The 19,403-nt window shown below is 50.5% G+C and overlaps 1 long non-coding RNA gene and 1 pseudogene across 1 annotated transcript; both read left to right on the forward strand.

Moving 5' to 3' along the window:
- Nucleotides 1–2,012: 2,012 nt before the first annotated feature.
- Nucleotides 2,013–4,836, forward strand: LOC102992964 (60S ribosomal protein L19-like; annotated as a pseudogene).
- Nucleotides 4,837–7,794: 2,958 nt separating this feature from the next.
- Nucleotides 7,795–18,203, forward strand: LOC114487747 (uncharacterized). Its single transcript, XR_003683098.1, has 3 exons — nt 7,795–7,861; nt 16,204–16,382; nt 17,620–18,203. It is a non-coding gene; the product is annotated as an uncharacterized lncRNA (long non-coding RNA).
- Nucleotides 18,204–19,403: the final 1,200 nt, after the last annotated feature.

Raw genomic sequence — 19,403 nt, forward strand, 5'->3', positions numbered from 1 at the left:
TACTGTTATAAATAATACCATGATGTACATCCTATCCTAAAACTTCATGCATTTTTTTATAGTAAACTCCAAGAAGTGAAATTATTGGGCCAACAGATACAAATATCCCCCCTCCCCATAGGTATGATCACTTTATTGATGTACCATAATAAGAATAATATTTTTTATCTTCCTCTTTGGAATTCTTCAATGGAAACACATGGGCAGCCCCTTCTTTCTCCTAAACCCAGCAGAAACATTAATAATCTGTCATATCCTTTTTAAAAAATTGAGGTAATTGTAGATTCACATGCAGTTGTAAGAAATAATACAGAGAGATCCCTTGTACATTTTGCCCACATTTACCTAGTAGTAACATTTTGTAAAACTATAGTATGACATCACAACCAGAATATTGACATTAGTTTGATCCATATTTCCCCAGTTTTACCTGTGTATGTGTGTATATTAAGTTCTATGCAATATTGTTACCTGTGTAAATTCTTACATCTGCCACTACAGTCAAGATACTGAACAGTTCCAGCACCACAAGGATTCTTCATGTTGCTCTTTTATAATCACGCCTACATCACCCCCTTCTTAACCCTTGACAACCACTAATCTATCCTCCACTTCTAAAATTTTTTCTTTCGAAAAATGGAGTCATACACTATGTAACTTTTTAGGATTGGATTTTTTCACTCACCATAATTCTCTGGATATCCACTCAAGTTTTTGAATGTATCAATAGTTTGTTTCTTTTATTTATTTCATGATATGGATGTACCACAGTTTAACCATTCACCTGTTAAAGAACACTTTGTACACAACATTGTAAATCAAGTATACTCCAATAAAATTAAAATATTTGTTTAAAAAAGGAACACTTTGTGCTCCCACTTTGTACTCACTAGCAATTAATGAAATAGCCTGTTTTACTTGGTGTCCTGAGTGGGTTTTTTGGTGTTTTTTTTTTTTGTTTTCTTTTTGCGGTACGTGGGCCTCTCACCGCTGTGGCCTCTCCTGCTGCGGGGCACAGGCTCCGGACGCGCAGGCTCAGCGGCCATGGCTCACGGGCCCAGCCGCTCCGCGGCACGTGGGATCCTCCCGGACCGGGGCACGAACCCGCGTTCCCTGCATTGGCAGGCGGACTCCCAACCACTGCGCCACCAGGGAAGCCCCCTGAGTGTTGTTTTATAATCACAATTATTAAGTTTCTTAACCCTTCAGGCATGGCACCTATTATTATTTCCATTTCATAGACAGGGAAAATTGAGGCTTATTGTAAATGATTTTCCCACGATCACATGCTGTTAAATGGCAAAGAAAAGCTTGGAACTCAAGACAGTAGGGCTCTTTCTACTACACCAGGCTTTCTCAGACCTTGACGAAGGTTTCTGGGAAGAGGGTGTAGGCAGAACCAGAAGAGAGATGTCGGAGGCAGGAAGAGCACTGGAGCAGCCTGGGTCACTTCAGGTCCTCACAGCTAACTTTGGTTCATAGGTTAGAAGATCAGTGTCAATGAAGCAGGGGGCAATACGGCTTATGCCCTTCAAATTGTTTCCCCTTTGCCGCTTCAAGACTGAAGTGGATAGAGCCCATGAGCAATCTGCCCACAGACCTGGGGCCTAGAACAGGAAAGAGAGGACTCAGCCTTTGGGTGTCTATCAGAGGATAAATGGTCAAGGGTCTCCTTGGAAATGTGAAGTTGAGTGTATCTCTGATGAGGTCTGAGGAAGTTGAGTCCCATGACAAGTGAGCTCCCTATTCTGGGGCGGTGGGCAGTAAGGGAGAAATAGCATTTTAATTTTTTTTTAGTGCGGTGGGGAGCTATAGGTCATTTACACACACACACACACACACACACACACACACACACACACACACACACACACCTTGGGCAGGCTTGGTGTCTGGGACATGGTTCAGGGAAAGAAAAGTGGAATCAAAAATGGCAGTTCAGGGCTTCCCTGGTGGCGCAGTGGTTAAGAGTCCGCCTGCCGATGCAGGGGACGCGGGTTCGTGCCGTTCACTCTTGTTGCTGCGGCCGCAGGCATGAGTATGCTCAGGCTTCAGAAAAGGTTTGGCTTCAGTGTCCTCCGCTGTGGCAAAAAGAAGGTCTGGTTGGACCCCAATGAGACTAATGAAATTACCAATGCCAACTCCCATCAGCAGATCCGGAAGCTGATCAAAGATGGGCTGATCATCTGGAAGCCTGTGACAGTCCATTCCTGGGCTTGATGCTGGAAATACACCTTGGCCCGCCGGAAGGGCAGGCACATGGGCATAGGTAAGAGAAAGGGTGCTACCAATGCTCGAATGCCCGAGAAGGTAACCTGGTTGAGGAGGATGAGAATTCTGCGCCCGCTGCTCAGAAAATACTGTGACTCTAAGAAGATTGACTGCCACGTGATCACAGCCTGTACCTGAAAGTGAAGGGTAAAGTGTTCAAAAACAAGCGGATTCTCATGGAATGTATCCACAAGCTGAAGGCAGACAAGGCTCGCAAGAAGCTTCTGGCGGACCAGGCTGAGGCCTGCAGGTCTAAGACCAAGGAAGCTCAAAAGCGCGAAGAGTGACTCCAGGCCAAGAAGGAGGAAATCGTCAAGACTCTGTCCAAGGAGGAAGAGACCAAGAAATAAAGTTCTCTCCCTCTTCTCTGTTCATAGTGGCCTCGGCAATTACATAGATCACTCATTCAATAAAAAACAAGCCTTTATTTGCTTAAAAAAAAAAATGCCAGGTCACACTTAGTCCTCACTTTACCACTGCTCTTTCTCTCCAAATCATGGACAGCTAAGTCAGAAGGAGCTAGAGAAATCATTTGGTCTATCCCTCAGCCTCTGGACACTGGTAGAAGCTGACAGGTGGAAACCTAGAGTCAGCCCAAACGTGATGAATGGCAGAAATGCGAGCTTTCAGGAGAGAAGGTTTGGCTTTTCTCCTGGGAGCTATGTTTGGCCAAAGGCTGCCTCTTCCCACCTCCGGCTGGAACTGGATTTTTTACAGTTGATGTTACCATTGCTTCCTTGGCCTATTCTAGTAGCTGTGGTGGACTTACAACAACTTTCCCTGTCTACTTAAAGCTCCAGAACCAGGCTGAGAGCGCATATCACTCTTCTCCATCTTCCATGGCCCATCAGAAATGGCACATCTTCTTCCAATGGTGCCCTCCATCCTTATCCATTAATTCCAGCCATGGGGGATAAACACTGAGGGCCTCAGGATGTATAGGGAGTACTTTGCATTGTTGAAGCAACCAGAAATATCCATTCTAAACCTCTTTTTTGAGTGGAAGTTTTTTTTTTTTTTCTGCTGTGCCTAGGGGCTTGCAGGATCTTAGTTTCCTGACCAGGGATTGAACCAGGGCCCTTGTTTGTGAAAGCACGGAGTCCTAACCACTGGACCTCCAGGAAATTCCCTGGGTGGAAGTTCTTAGACAAAAGGAGACCACTATTTACTGGCTCTTATCCCCTCTGAGATTTCCTGATTGTCAGAGGTCCTGAATGTGGAGACAGCTACCTGCCCTCAAAGCCAAGATGGCGCCTTATCAGGAAACTTCAGGACCCCTGCTTCTTCCCTTCCCTTGGCTGCCCCTCTACTCCAGGTACCCTCCTCTCCTGCCACCACTCCCTTCCCATTCCTCCTCTCTCTCTCTCTCTCTCTCTCTCAGCAAGTTTTTTCTGTGATTACAGGCACTGCATGGTAATTAGTGCTAAACTCATTTGCACAACTACAGTTAATTGGCTACAACAATTAATTAATGTGTTGGAAATTTGGCACTGGAAAAAAAGTTTGTCATCAAAAAAGGGCAAAAATTGTAGAGTGAGATACCCATAAAAATCGAGGGCAGGCTTCAAAAGCCCAGCTGGGCCTCAAACTTCAGGCTGGCCTCAGATGCCTTCCGACTCTCAACTTCAACACATTTTCCTCTTTCCTCTTTCACTTTTTCCCTCTTCCTTTCTCTATTTCTCTTCTTGCTCTCTCTTTTTTTTTTACAACTTAAGCAAACTCATTTCCCTGATAAAATATAGCATGACTAATGGCTAGAGCATGTAAAAATCATTGGGAAAATGTCCTTGGAAGACGAATGCATTTTCAGCAGAATAATTAACTTAATTAACAAATTCACATGCATATTCATCAGGCTATTAATGTCTTCTCGGCTCAGCTTGATGAACATTGCGGTAATAACCATCTCATTTACATACTGCATTCTACTGCGATCCAAAACAGAGACAACATACAGGCGTATACACACACACACACACACACACACACACACACACACACACACAATTGCACCACTACGCACAACATGCCTCGGCCGATTTGACTTCCAGGTTGGCTGGGGGAGAGAGAAGGAGAGAGAGAATGGGGGCTGGGAACCCCGACTGGGTGGTGTGATCTTTAGAGGGTCATGAGTGAGGTGGGCTAAGGATGCCTACATGGGAATGTCTCAGAGAACTTTAATTCTCTCTCTGTCTCTGTCGCTCTCCCTCTGCCTCTTTTTCCTCGTTTCCTTTTCTCTGTGTCATTTTCTCCCTTCTTCTCTGCTGTCCCCCCCGAAACCATGTCTCTCTAGGGAAAAACTTGGTATCCGTGCCAACTTTTTCCCCCCTCCCTTCCTCCTTCTCTCTCCTCCTTCCCCTCTCCCAACTGCTGCCAGCCGGCATCAGCGCCGAATTGCCATCTCCTTCAGCTCTCTGTGGAGCAATCTCAGAGAGCAGTAAGGTGTGACGCGGAGTTCTGCCGGTTTCGCAGCACCGCCTGCGGAAAGAGCGCAGGATGGCGGAGGAAGATTAAGAGAAATCGCGAGCAGGGCTCGGCTGCCATTGGTGTGTGCAAACGCCGAGGAGCAAGGGAGAGGGAGAGCGAGGAGGGCGGGTAGAAAGGGAGGGGGAAACCAGCAGCTGTCGGCCTAATTCTTCTAACACTCTGCTTGTGGTCATATTAGAAAAACAGATTATGCCCCTCGGTGCCACTCACTTATACTTGACATACGTTAATGTTCTATATCTCCATTCTCGGGGCTTGATGACAGTGGACTTCAGGTCTAGGAGGATGGGGGTCTGGGCGGCCAAGGGGCAAAAAAAGACCCTGCCTCCTCATTCTTCCTGACCCCCAGCCCCAGCCTGTACCTGATCTTTAGAAAGGAAGCCTGGGCCCGGAATTTGCTTCTGATGCCACCACTTGCCCCTGCTTTTTTCAGCCCTTAGGAGGTGCAGAGGTCAGAGGACACCTGGAAGTCCTTTCCCCTAAAAGTCACTCCCCCTTTAGAGTCTTAATAGGTCACTTTAGAGCCAAGTGTACCAGCTTTGTGGCATCCCCGCCCCTAACCTTTCTGTGGGCCCTGCCCCTCAAATCAGAAGTTGGGGGTCAGAGAAAGGGCTCTATGAAAGTTGATGCTCCTTGAGGGGGTTACAGAGAAGCCATAAGCAAAACAAGGCCAGGTTTGTTTCTGGGTTGCTATGGAAACCAGGTTCCCTCCTCCTGGCAGGAAGGGAGGAGTGCCTGAGGCCTTCCTCCTTCCACCAATCCTGAAGGCTATAAAGGCGGAGTTTGCTAAGGCCTGGGTAATAGGGCTGGTCTTGGAGGACACACCAACCATTCCCCAGAAGCCCAGCCTTCCAGTCTATAGCCCTTCGACCCCCACCTTCCCTACTCTCTCACCCCAATAGTCAGTCAAAGGAGGCTTTTTCCTCTAGGTGCCTTCTCCTCTATGGAGACCTGTTGCTTAGCAACCACTAGAGCCTTCTTCCTAATAACTCGCAGGGACTGAGAGATATAATATCTGTCTCTATATTCAGTTTCCCTCCCTTGTCTATTTATATTTAATAGCCGAAGCCCTGTCTTGGGTTCCCTTGGCATCTGTTTTAGAAGGAATAAGCTGCAGCCTTATAAAGTTACACCCTAGGAAGAATTTCCAAACAGGGAAGAGTTGGAGAAAAGACTGGAGTAGGTAGGGAAGCTGTGGAATCATATTCTCTTAAGTATAGGTAGAGGAAAAAAACTAGTATTTAGAACTTGGAATGTGGGGAGGGGATGTCCAAAGGGATTCCCACGGGTCCACTCAGGACCTGGAATGGATGCCAACAGAGCTGCTTCCTGGCCTGGCATTTTCCTCTCCCCACACCCTGCCCTGTCGCTCCGTCCTCACCACTTCCAGTCTAGAGCGCTCTCATATTTCCGTATATGGGAGGCTCATCCCTCTGGGGATGTCCAGTTTTCTAATGTCTGGATTAGACTTTAGAAAGGGGGGTGCTGTGTCGATGTGTGTTCAACAAGGCCTGGGTTTTTCAGGGACGGAGATTTGAGCTCTCTACTGGAAAACCTCAGACTTGACCTGGCAGTGGAGGTGGTACAATAATCAACAAAAATGAAGAGCAAGGAAGGCCCAAGAGTAGCCTAATGGCTGCATATAGAGTCAGGAGACTTGGGTTCCGGTCCCCTCTCCTTACTCTCCTGTGATCCAAGTTATTCACTTAATCTTTTAAACTCCTTGTTGCTTTATTTATAGATGAATAATAATAATGTTTACCTCCCTGGACTTTAGCAGGATCAGTTAAAGTAATATGTGAAAGGAAACACCTTGGAAGCCATCCAATTTAACTAAAATATTATTTTAAGGTTTGGCAAAGGTCTGACTGCTGGGAAGAGGGAAATATCATGAATCCAGCCTGGCCCTGGGCTTAGGAACATCGTTAGTTTGTTAGCCAGAAAAGTGTGATTCTTTGCCCTCTGGGCAGTGGGGTAGGGAGCTTTAAATCAAAATCAAACACAAAGCTATATGGGAGAGTGGCATGCAGTGCCCCTACCCTCCCCACCTCCATTCCCAACCTCGGACCTCTAGTTCTTCCTGCCGATTCCCCGTGCTGACCCTCCACCTTCTCCCCAGTCAGCACCTTCGCTGCCATCGTACTCGCTTTCAGACTGTACAGTTTCACCCTCTGTACCCCCCTCCTCGGCACCTCCTCCAACCCGAGCCTTCTGTGGGAGACAGATGGGGTGTCTGCAATGGAAAAGGCTCTGGGCTCTACGCCGCCTTGGGTGGGCAGCGCCCCTCCTCATCTCCCCACTACTCCCTCTCCCTACCTAAGACACTCAGATTCACCCCGGGCAGCTTGGAGAGCTGCTGAGGATTCCAACTGCCTTCTCAGACTCAGCCCCAGAAGCACAGCCAGATGCCATCTTTCTCCAAGACCTAGACCCCAGCCCCTCTTCATGGAAGACCAGTGCAAAGGAAGAAGTAGTTTGGGGGATGGTAGAGCTCTATGTGAAGGGACTAATGTGGAGAGGCCCAGAGTCCCTCACTGACGACTGGATGGCTGGGGCTTGGGGCCTGAGTTGACAGAGGAGGCTAAGCCTAGGCAGTTCCTTTGTTCCAGAAATCTGGGGTCCCTGGAGGGAGGCTCAGCTTAGGGAGGGGGAAAAGGGAGCTAACATTACAGAGCACCAACTGTGAGCCAGGCACAATGCCAGAGCCTTTCCATACCTGTACTCACAACTAGCAGGTGAAGAATCAGGGCAAATAGGTGTCTCACGGGCTCGCAGCATCTCTCGGCACAGGTGACCACCTCCTCCTTTGATTCTGTGATGTCACTGCCAATTCTCCTACCACTCTAGCTGCTCTTTCTCTGTCTCCTTTGCAAGCTCATCCTCAGCTCCTTAGACTCAGCCAAGTCCCCCGATTATATACTTTCATGGTACTATATAGTCTTCTTTCATAACATTTAGTGCAGTTATTTCATACTTATTTGTGCAGTCATTTGAATAATGATCCTATTTCCCTCACCAGATGGAAAGTTCCTCAAGGACAGTGACCATGTCTGTCTGTGTTCACCAGTGCCCAGCACAGTGCCTGGTATAAAACAGCTCTCTGGTAAATATTTGTTGAGTGAATGAAAAAATGACAGAAGGACATCTCTCTGGCCTAAACTCAGCTTAGTAGCCACACCCCCACCCCAGGGCTGACTCACCTGCAATGTGTGGAACAGGGAACAAGGTGCCTGGGAGGCCAGGCCACTTCATTTTCCCTGGAAAAAGCTATCAGGACAGGACAGGCCAAGTCCCAGGATATGGGGCCCTTGCCCTGCACAAGCCTGGTCCTGCCTGTCTGCCCTCCAGCTTCTCCAGGGATTGAGAGAATTCAAAGTCCCAACAATGTCTCCCCATGTTGGGGCCTGAAATCACTCGTGAGCTGGAAGGGAGGAGTTCCACTGGGGAAGGGTGCTCTGCATAAAACCCCTCTTTTCTGCCTTACTGCCTTAGCTGAGACTGCAGAGACCATCTGCTATCACCCCTGTGTTTGCTTCTGTCTCTTCCCCTGGGCTTCAAGGAAGAAGATGGTTTGACCAAGTGGGAGAGATGGATGGTAAGAGCAGGATAGTCTGCTTGTTCCTTGAAATCTCTCGGGGGCTGGTGATGAGCCTCAGCCAGGTGATTGGAGCAGACGAACACAGGATCCAGCAGCCTCGAGTCCTTTGGAGCTGAACTCTCTAGACCCTGGGAAGCAGGGGTGGACAAAATGACCTCTAGGAGTGGCCAGTCCAGCGCTTTATCTGACCTCTTTGCTGCCCTTGCCATCTGACCTCAAATAATATTCCCGAGTCTGCAGAAAGTTAGAGTTAGGCCAGGCCCAGCAGCCCTTTGCTCTCCCTGGCCACTCCTCATTCTAGCCAACCACCCAGCCCAGAGCATCTCTCCCACCCAGCTCAGGACCAATACCCAGTCCTCATGGCAGCCTCTCGCCCAGCCCCCTCATCCTGACAGTGCCCCTCAGCACCCAGGCACCCGGGGTCATGGATCTGGAAGCCATTCTAGGCAGTGTTGTTCTCTCTGACCCCACCTGTTCTCTGGGCCCCTAATGAAGTAGGACAACTCAGGCTATGGGCCAAGTCCTTGTGTCCTCATCAAAAGCAACATCTGTCCCCTCCAAGAAGATAACCCTGTGGAGAGGGTGGTGAGACAGGCACAGGGTAGGAACCACCATCCTTCCTGGGCCCTCACTCCAGATTCCACTGCAGGCACAGATTGAGGGTGAGGGCCAAGACAGCTGCAGAGTCCTACACTCACATGTGCCCTGCACAGGCCTTCATGTCTCTGAGCCTCTGAATATGAGGGCCCCTCCTTGACTCACCCAGCTACCTGGGCTGCTGCTGCCGCCAAGCCAGCCTTCTTTTATTCATGCGTTGTTTTATTGCTGGCAAGTGCTGCTGCTTGCTGCTGTTGGAGGCGTTCCTGCCAAATCCATCCCAACATCTTGGCCTGGCATCAGGGCAGCATGCTAATGTGGAAATTTAAAGAGCCGCTCGGCTTTAAATCAGAATTTTAAATGAGCAGCAGTGATCCAGAGGGACCCGGGCAAAATCGAACAGTATCTGATCCACCCTTCCTACCCCCACTCCCATAGCATCACCCCACTTCCTCCCACCTCTCCCCTTGACTTGGACACTAGATGCGGGAATGGCATGGGGCACACTAGGGGAAGAAGGAATCGGTGCAGGATGGAGTCATCCAGGCCAGTAAGCAACTAGAACCCCCAACTCAGGACCAGGGAGGGATCCACTGCTTGCTGTCATGGGCAAATGGAGGCAGGGAACCTCTACACAAGGGAGCAGGGCTGGGGATGGTGAAACTGACATTCCTACCCCACTTCCCATTTTACCAGAAAACAAGAAAAGAAGTCCCAGAGCAGAGAAAAGGTAGAATTCCATGAAGACACTCACATGCCACATATACTTGGGCACACTGGGATATGTACACACAGCTGTGCACGCAGGTCAGAGTGCTTCCTGAGTCCCCCTGTAGCATGTATACACGTACCTCGTACATCACGCATACATGGAGAAGAATTATTCACATGTGCAGGTCAGTCTTTCTTCTCATATCTAGACCACTGTCCTAACCAGAGCAAGTTGGTTTCTGCAAGTTGCTAGCCAGAGCTGTGCCTCAGGTTTTTCCATGAATCCTAATGCACCAACATTCCCCAGCTCCTGGCAGCTACCTTGAGTCAGCCGTATTTGTGACAGAGCCCCAGATCAACTCTGCCAGGATGGGGTAGGGGGCACCTGAGCTCATCCTGTGTACCTGTCATGGCTACAGTGTGGTGCCTTCTCCGGTGACCATCAGGTGACAGGCTCAGACATCTCATCTGAGAGAGGTTCTGGGCATAACCTGGGTTTCGGAGAGAAGAGGGGGCTAATGGGAGGTGAGAGAGACAGAGCCTCTGCCTTTCTGTGACTCTCCTTCCTCCTTACCTGTCTCCCCTCATTATCAGAAAAACTTTATTGAGTGCCTACCCTCAGGAAGACACTGTGCTTAGTTTAGCACAGTGCCTCATAATTTTCTGGACTGGGTTAATGACAGCCCCAGAATCTGGATGTGCTGTCCCCATTGGAGGACCCATAATGACTCGCATGGTAATCTCAACCTTATCCATGTTAGGCTGCTAGGCCAAGGGATGCTCCCTGACCTTCCCCAGGATTCCCCCTCCCTAAAAGAAGGAGCCAGCTCTTCTGTGGGCTGGTGTGGCTGCCAGCCAAGAGGCTTGGGGCAGGCCTGGGGCATGCAGCTGGCACCTGCCCCCCAGATCCCCAAGGAGCACCATCCTCCCCCACTCCATAGCCCCATTTAGATGGCTCCTGGGCTACATGGAGACAGAGCTCACCGCTCCCCATTCTCAGAGAAAACCTCGAGCTGGAAAGCCCATCAACTCCCTTTCCACTACAACATGCTCCAAGATCCTCCATCCAGATTAGATATACTAAAGACACACCAGGTACTTTTTCCAGACAGGACCAAACACTTAATACAGTAGGGGTTGGGCTGGGGCTAGGTAAGGGGCCTTGAGGGGTGAGGCCTGGGCTGGAATTATAGGAGAAGTTGCTGAGGTCAAGAGATGGTTGAGGAAGAAGAACTCAATGGGAGTGAGATAGGACAGGGGGACATGAAGGGAAGGGGCTGAGTGAATCTGCTTCCCTCATCTAATTAACAGCATGCAAATAATATGCAAATAACCCCCTCTTTGTTTAGAGACCACAGGGCCTGTGCTTTTTGGAAGTGGGCTACCGAGGGACCACCAGGCAGTGTCTCTGAGACCCTCAGATATGGGACACCCAGGCTCAAGAGAGGCCAGAGTGTGGCCATCTGGTTCTAGCTTATTCCCCGGATGGACTCTCTCTATGGGCCTCAATTTTCCTATGTGTGAAATGGCAGGACTGGACAGGATGGTCTCTAAGGCTTCTGTCCATAACTGACAGTCTAGGATTCTCTGATCTGGGACCCAGTGCCAGCCCAGGGCAGACAGCTTGATTCCATTCAGGGGTGGAAGCTACTCGGCTCTCTTGCCCCTGCCTCCCACCTCAGCAGTTCTGTCATGCCACCCCCCACATCCCCATGTACCTGCCATTCCAAATGTGGGTAGTTTCCTGAAGGCAGTGTTTTCTCTTACTCTGTGCCTTTACCTACACTGTTTCCTCTGTTTGGAATGCCCTTCCTGCTTTAGCCCCTCACCTGGCTAACTTCTTCTCCAACTACAACAGCCTTACCTACCTTACCCTTCCACCCTCTGGGCATCCCTATGCACTGTTTACTTCTCTCATTTCCCACTAGACTATGAACTCCTAGAGGGCAGGTACTGGGTTTTGTTCAAGATGGAATTTCCAATGTATATGTATTGGTTTCCCCAGGTTGCTATAACAAATTCCCCCAACCTTGGTGACTTATAACAGAAATTTATTTTCTCACATTTCTGGAGGTCAGTAGTTCAACATCAGTTTCACTGGGCCCAAATCAAGGTGTCAGCAGGACTGTGCTCTCTCTAGAGGCTCTAAGGGAGAATCTGTTCTTTCAGCTTCTGGTGGCTGCTGGGCATTCTTTGGTTGTGGGCACATCACTCCAATTTCTGCCTCTGTCTTCACGTCGCCTTCTCCTCTTCTGTGTGTGTATAATCTCCCCTGCCTCTCTCTTATAATGACACTTGTGGCATTTAGAGCCCACCCAGATGATCCAGGATATTCTATCTCAAGATTTTTAACTTAATCACATCTGCAAAGGCCCTTTTTCCAGATAAGGTAACATTCACAGGTTCCAGGGATCAGGTTGTGGACATATCTTTAGACTACCAAAATAAGCAAAGACATCGTTAAATTTACCTTTTGATAAGCATTTGCCATGTGCCAAACACCAAATATACATTTTTCTCATTGCATTTAAGTCTCACAATAAAGGTATTGTGAAAGGTAGATATTAATGCCTCTACTCTACAGTTAAAGAAACTGAATAAGGCTCAGGGAGATTGAGTCACCTGCCCAAACTCACATAGCTGATGAGTGTCAGAGCAGGATTTAAAACCAGATGAGCTTGGTTCCAAAGCCAGCATGATTTTTACCTCACCAACAGCCTCAGAGCCTACCTCAGGCCCTGGCACAAATTTCTTACCTGAATAGATGTGCCGAAAGAGAAAGATAGGTGGACAAGAGACAGGAAGAGGAGGCCCAACATGCCTAATGATATTGACTCAGGTTTTCTTTTGCCAAAGACCCCTTACCACTTCTTTAATCCTCCCCCATCACCCTTGACCCCCTTTTTCAGAAGACTGGAATCTCCCCCAGTTTGTAGCCCCCTGCCAACTACTGCTGCCCAGAGGGGTGGCACAGTGCCTGGACTTCAGGCAGGAGATGTCAAATCACAGAACCAGAGGGAACTCTGGAGGTCACTGCTTCTAGCCCTCTGCCCACATACAGGCCTGCACATGAGGACAGGACAGACAGGGTCAGGGTAGTGGGCAGCAGAAGGGAGAAGTAGCCATCTCTTATCTCAGCTACCCTTTCTCCCCACTTCTTACACGATTTGTGTTGGTTGGGAAGTCCTCACTCAAGCCTAACCTTCCAGACATCATGCTGTAATGAAAACTGACCAGAGTAAGAAGTCATGTAAATCGTTCCTAGATTGTCCAAAACATAAAACGAGATTTTGGCTAAGTCCCTTCACCTCTCTCGGCCTCTAATTCTTCATCTTTAAAATGGGATCGATAATGATAATAATACCATCTCACAGGGCTGGTGGGGGTATAATAACAGGAAAGAAGCAGCTAACCCATAGCCTGGAGCAAGGCAGGTGCTGTGAGACTATTTTGTAACAGCCCCTCAGCCCTCCAGCCGAAGCCCTTCATCCTGGGTAACACAGGGCTTTCTTTGCTCACCTCAGCCAGTCTGGTCTGCCTTGCGCGCTAGACTGTGAACTCCTCTTGGCAGGACCTCGCTCAATTTTTAATCACTGCCCATTCCCCTCCCCAGTCTAGCCCTTGCTTGGGCGCGTAGGCTCAATCTACATTTGATAAACAAACGAGTGAGGGTATGAGTCAGACCCCCAAATCCCGAGAGGCACAGAGCCTGACTCCCACCACTAAGGGCACGCCCCTTTCCCCTGGGGTTCAGGAGGCGGAGGCGGCAAGGAAAGAGGCGCTGCAGCTTTAAGATTTCTCTTGGGCGTCCCGGTTGCCAAGGCGCGGTTGCCAGGGGCCTGCGCGGAGCTGCGTCCTGCCTCCGCGCGCCGACTCCGGGCTTCCGCCGCCGCCGCCGCCGCCGCCGCCGGTGCCGCCGGTTCGGCTCCTCCGAACCGTCTGGCGGACTTGGCACCGGCCCCGGCTCTTCAGTGCCCCCGCGGTGCGTGGCAGGCTGCGGCTTCATTATCCTGATTGATTCCTCCTGCTCCCCGACACCTTGGGGCCCCGGCCAAGGAAAGGGGGGGCCGAGGCCGCATCTGCGGGCCCCTTCCCCGGCCTTTGCCCCCAGTCGCTCCTAGGGCTGCCGTGTCCTCGGTGCCCTGCAGCGGCAGGCCAGGCAGAGCGGGTAGGGAGAGCCGGCCGGCCTTTGCCCCCGGTGGGCGGGGAGGGCCCCAAGGAGGAGCGGAGCTGAGTCCGGCTCTTAACTCCGTCCCAAGGGCCCAAGATGCCCTTCCTGGGCCACGAACACCGCCGGCCTCGGGCCTACCTTCAGCAAAAGTTTTGCCCCTTCCCCAGGAGGGTACGGATGGTTTGGGGTGGGGAGGGAGCACAGTGATGGACTGAGAAATTCGGTAAAACAAGCCTTGGCAAAATGGGAAATGTGACATCTTCGAGGAGAACTGATCACATGGGCCAAGACAGGGTGGCACATGTCTTATCAGATGCTTCCCTGGGTGCCTTAAGTACAGTTCTTAGGGGAAATAGGGACAGGGTCTGCTCAAACAACACAGGACACGGCAAGAATCTGAGCTCAAAGGAAGGCCAGGGGCCTCTAGAGAACCTGTCCCCACATCTAGCAGGGTTGGTCTGGCCATGAAATCCTGGCCCCCAGGAAACCAAGTGCGGAGGGGAGGCCTCAGTGGAAAGAGCATCTGGGGCCAGACCTGAGATTAGAGGCTCTTCTTAGGTCAGCTACTTGGTTTGTGACTTGGACAAGTGACTTTACCTTTCTTAGCCTTAGTTTATTCATCTGTCAGATGGGGTTAAGACTTCCCTGACAGTTGTCAATAGCTGAATGGGATAATATGTTGATGGCAGGACCCTGCCTAAATTCTGGCAAGAAAGAGAAAAGGAGATGAGGGGCTGGCTTCCATCCCTGCTGCTGTGCTGGGTGGATCCCTGCTCTCTCCTTGAAGGAGGTAAGTCTCCATATGCTTACATCCCTTTTTAGTTGGAAGAAGACCTGGAACCTTCCAGCCAGAGCTGCTTCCTTGTCAGGGTAAAGGGACAAAACCACCTCATTGGCATGGCATGGACTTGACTTCTACCCTCCTTCCTTCCTTCCTCCTCCCTCCCTCCCTCCCTCCCTTCCTTTTTCTTTTCTTTTTTCTTTTTTACATTTACCAGTTTATTATAAAGATTGCAAAAGAACAACAGACAGCACATGAACAGGTACACAGGGAAAGGTCCAGAAGGGTCCCCATGGAACTGAGGTGCACCACCTTCCCAGCACATGGATACATTCACCAGCCCAGAAGCTTATCAAATCTTGTTGTTCAAGAGTTCTCATAGAGCTTAAACTGTCATAGACTTAATTTCTAAATTCACATCAGGTTCTCCATGCCTCTCTGGGGGGGGGGGGGCCTCTCTTCCTACAAGCCATGACAGTCTCCCTCTAGTGCCTGGGCCCTGTCCTTTCCAAGGGCCAAAACTGGACTTTTTCTTATATAGGCTTAGGCTTTTTGGCTAACTCCAACCTTTAGCTTTCCTCAGCCCTGGGAAAGAGAAAGCTGGTGAAGGATTTGAGGCCAGTTTTTCCAGTGGCAGTGGGGTTTGCGAACCTGATCTGGGCCACTCTGGCAACTCAGTGTCTATCTCTGGGCGTGTTTCCTCCTGGGTGAGTTCATTTATTCTTCCAGTCTGTATTTCCTGGGTGACCACAGTGGTGCACCCAGCAGGTGGGAGTTTGGGAATAACACAGAGTGGGTGGGTAGAACTTTACTCTGAAGCCACTGATCTGGGGGCAAAACAGACAGACACACATGTCAACCTCTCTAATACAAGGGTATTTACTTCAGGAGGATCCCCCAGATTATAGAACATTCCACAGTGTCATGATGCTTCCCCCTTCCTTCCTGAACACAGCAGACTCTTGCCCTGGACTCTTGAGCCAGAAGCTAATTGCTTTCCTGTGGGAAAAGGCAGATCCTAAAATTTGAGCCTGGAGCTTTTGTTTATTCTGTTTTGTTGGAATTATCTGTTTCTATAACAATGATGCATTACTTTCATATGCAAGGTAAAAACACAATAAAAACATTCCCAGTTTGGGAAAAAAGATGTCAGGGAGGGAGGATTTTTTTTCCCCTCTGGTCACCAGACGTATCTAGGCATGCCAGGCTGCCCAGGGCCCTTGATCAATGTGGCCCTGTGAGCAGCTGCCTGAGTCCACCTACTGACCCTGCTGCCCACCTGCTCCTGGCTAGCCTGCTCCATCCTCAGCGTTTATAGGCCTGGGCGCCACTTCCTATTAATACAAACCATGTGGGACCCTTGCTGTGGTGTCTCTAGGCAGAAGAGGGAACCACAGCCGCCTAGTGGCTACCAGGGAGACTGGCAGGAAGGGGCATCTCCACTAGGCGTCTCCTGGGAAACAGCAAGCTCCCCAGAGCAGGGACACTCGGAAGTAAAATCCTGCCTCTGTGTGTTTGTGTGTGTGTTGGGGCGGGAGGTGGAGCTAAGAAACCCTCACCCAACCCCCTCTGCTCTTCACTCTTCAGGGAAAGCATCTCTCAGCATCTCTACTCACTCCCTCCCCAAGCTCCAGCCCCCTCCCCAGAAACAGTGTGGGTTCTGCTGGACAAGTGACCCAGAAGACATCCCTTCAGACTCATGAAGAGCAGGGGACTGAGAGCCAGAGGCCCACGTCCTCGGCTGCCTGCCTCACCCTGTGGCCCCGGTCAGTTGCACCCCCTTTCTGAGTCCTGGGTTCCTCCTCTGTACAATGAGGGCGCTAGGTGAGACTTCCCCGTCATTCTTAACCCCCGCATTGGAGCTCCTCCACAAGGCCCAAGAATGCAGTGAGGGCATTCTAGGCCATTCTTTCCTGCCTTTGGAGCAGGTACCTGATAGGAGCTAATGATTCCTTGTGTGACCTTGACTGGTCACTTAAACCAGCCTGGGCCCTTCATCTGCACGTTTATTTATTCTAGTATTTGTGGGTGCTTAACGAGAGTAGTCTACACTGAGACGGTCCAGAAATGGCCCAGATTTTCGTGAAAAGGCATCTCAGCCCCCCATGCTGTCCTGCACCAGAGACCAGCTGCATGCTTTATTCCTTCCATGATTACCCCCTTGACACGGAGCTGGAGGGCACTGGAAACTTCTCCTCCCTTAGTGCCCGAAGTCAGCCAAGGGGAGAAGCCATGGTACCCCCTGGGGAATAGAGGTGGTGGCAACGTCCCTGCCCCCTTCCCCTCTCTCACGCCCACCTGGTTCCCTTTGCCCTCCCATGCTCTTGAGGGACCAAGCCCCCCTCCCAGCCCAATCTACCCCTCGCCAATAAAAGATGGGATGCCCGGATTGAGGACAGGAGCCCTTTGGAATCCACAGGCAGAGGTCAAAGATGCTTCAGTAGAAGCAAGTGGCTCTCTCCCAGCTGGATTTTCCCTTCTGCTGGCCTCACTTCCTAGAGATCCCCTTCCTCAAGAGACCTTACCTTCCGGGCAGGGAGGGGAGTGCTGAGAGAAAACTCCATGCAGGAGATAACTCCCACAACTCTTGAAAGAGACAGAGGAGTTCCAGGAAGGAAGAGGGCTGGGGGCACTGCAGAGACCCAGGGGCCCAGGCCTCCTTTGGGTGTCCTCTTAGGAGGAGGTATTGACTGGCCCTCCTTGCCTGACCTGACCCTGTGGCTTCTCGGCCCTGTGTCTGCCCTGAGGGAGGGGCCGGGGAGTTGGAGGTGGGAGAGAAGAATGGGGTTAGGGGCAGGGGAGCAAGGAGGGGAAGCAGCAGAAGTGGGGAGGGAGGGTGTTGATCTGGATTCTGACTGTCGCCTTTATTGGGCACCTACTATGTGCCAGGCGATGGGCTCTGTCCCAGTTTTACCTGGATAGTCTCATCCAGTTCTCACGCTCAGAAAGCTCTGTGCCACGGAAGGAAACTGAGACTCAGAGGTGTTATGTAACTTGCCCAAGGTCACACAGCTCATCAGCAGTGAAGCCAAGATCCTAGCCCAGGTCTGTCAGCCTCCAGTGGGCTCTCCCTGCTGCCAGAAAGTCCTCCTCGTGGAGAAGCAGGTCTGGGGTTGGGGTTTTCAGTCAGAGCTCATCAGGATCCCCAGAGGCAAATCGATTGTCATCTGCCCTCCTCCTCCTCACCCATCTGCCAGGCAAGTCGCAGGTGAGCCCCCTGCCACGGCCCCTGCCCCAGCCCCAGGTGCTAGCTCAGCTTTGACTGGCTCCCTGCCTCTCCCTGGTGCCCCCAAGGTGGCTCTGAGGTCACCCCACACCCCAATGCCTTCCATTCTGCGCTTCCAGATCTCAGGATGCATAGGAAAAAGGAGGCAGAGAGAGGAGGTCACGTGAAGGTTGGAAGCTGGGGCTCTGGTTTTGGGCAAAAGATTGGGGGCCTGCTTATCTCCTTTGATTCAAATGAACCCTTTCCCTAACTCCCACCCCTCACCCCAGAGACAGCCAGAGCTTTGCTTAGTTAATGAAATACAAAAGAAGGAGTCAGGGGGTGGGAGCGGCTGGAGAACACTGGAAAGCAAGGGAGAGAGGAAAAGTTGGGCCTCTTCCAAAGAGTTAATGTTCCACAGTATGATCGATTAGGTGTCAGATGTAATTTCAAACCAATACAAGATGAATGGCATAATTTTCCCTCTCTCATTTTAGACAGAATTAAGAATCCATTAGCTAACACAAATTTTTGGCAAGTTTAATAGGAGCTCAAATCTACATTCGGAGGAAAAGCTCCCCGAAGCCTGTTTCAAGCTTTTATTCCTCAGGCTTCTGGCCTCCCACGTCCTTCCAGCCTTCACAGACCCTCTGCTGTCTGTCCCCACTAGCCGTCCTCTCTCCCTTCCCCTGGTCCCCCCATGCGCCCCTCCCCAGCCCAGCCCAACATTAACTGGCCTGACCCCTCTCCCAAAGCCTGGGCGCACCCATCACTGTCTTCCAGTGGCAATGGGTGGGGGGGGGGGAAGGGGCGGAGGGGCTGGCAGTAGGCCCAGGAAAGGGGGGAGGTTGTTGAATTGGCCCCAGGCTCCAGACAAACCCTAAGGAGAGGGGTGAATTGGGGCTTTGGGGCCTTTTGGGTCTCAGCTACTCCTCAGTTTCACCCCTAGAAAATTTCTTGTTTTTATCCTAGACAAAGCATTACCCAGTTCATAAGGGGGACTCCAACCTCATTCTTCCTCAAGATCTCTTACATTTACATAAGTTAATCTACACTGTAAACCTGAGACATGGGAAGAATAGCTATCATCCCATTTTATAGATGAGGAAATTGAGGCTCAGGAGCGGGAGGAGGAGGGGTTGATTGGAGTCATCTGGGTCCAAGAGTAGCCCTTGGCTCTGCTACTTGCTCGCTAACTCAGACCCCAAGGCATTTACCTCTGGGCCTCAATTTCCTCATCTGTAAAATGGAAAGAACATTAGTACCCAGCTCATAGAATTAACTAAGGGACAGACGAGAAAGCTCTTGATAAAGGAGAGCCTTCGTGACTGTCCATCCAGGTGGAGGTGCCAGGTATCTACTCTGCACCAGCCTATGATTCAGCTCCTGCTTTTAACCTCTGAGCTCACAGCCTAATGAGGAAGACACACATGTAGACCAAACCTTGCCCTGGAAGGCAAGAGAGGCTAGAATAATAATTATGGCAGCTTACCCTTACTTACCCTGTGCCAAGTGGGAGCAAATTCTTTACACGTAGTAACTCCTTTACTCCTCACACCCTTACCAGACAGATACTATTGTC

This window comes from Physeter macrocephalus, chromosome 14 (assembly GCF_002837175.3).
Source record: "Physeter macrocephalus isolate SW-GA chromosome 14, ASM283717v5, whole genome shotgun sequence".
Classification (NCBI taxonomy): Eukaryota; Metazoa; Chordata; class Mammalia; order Artiodactyla; family Physeteridae; genus Physeter; species Physeter macrocephalus.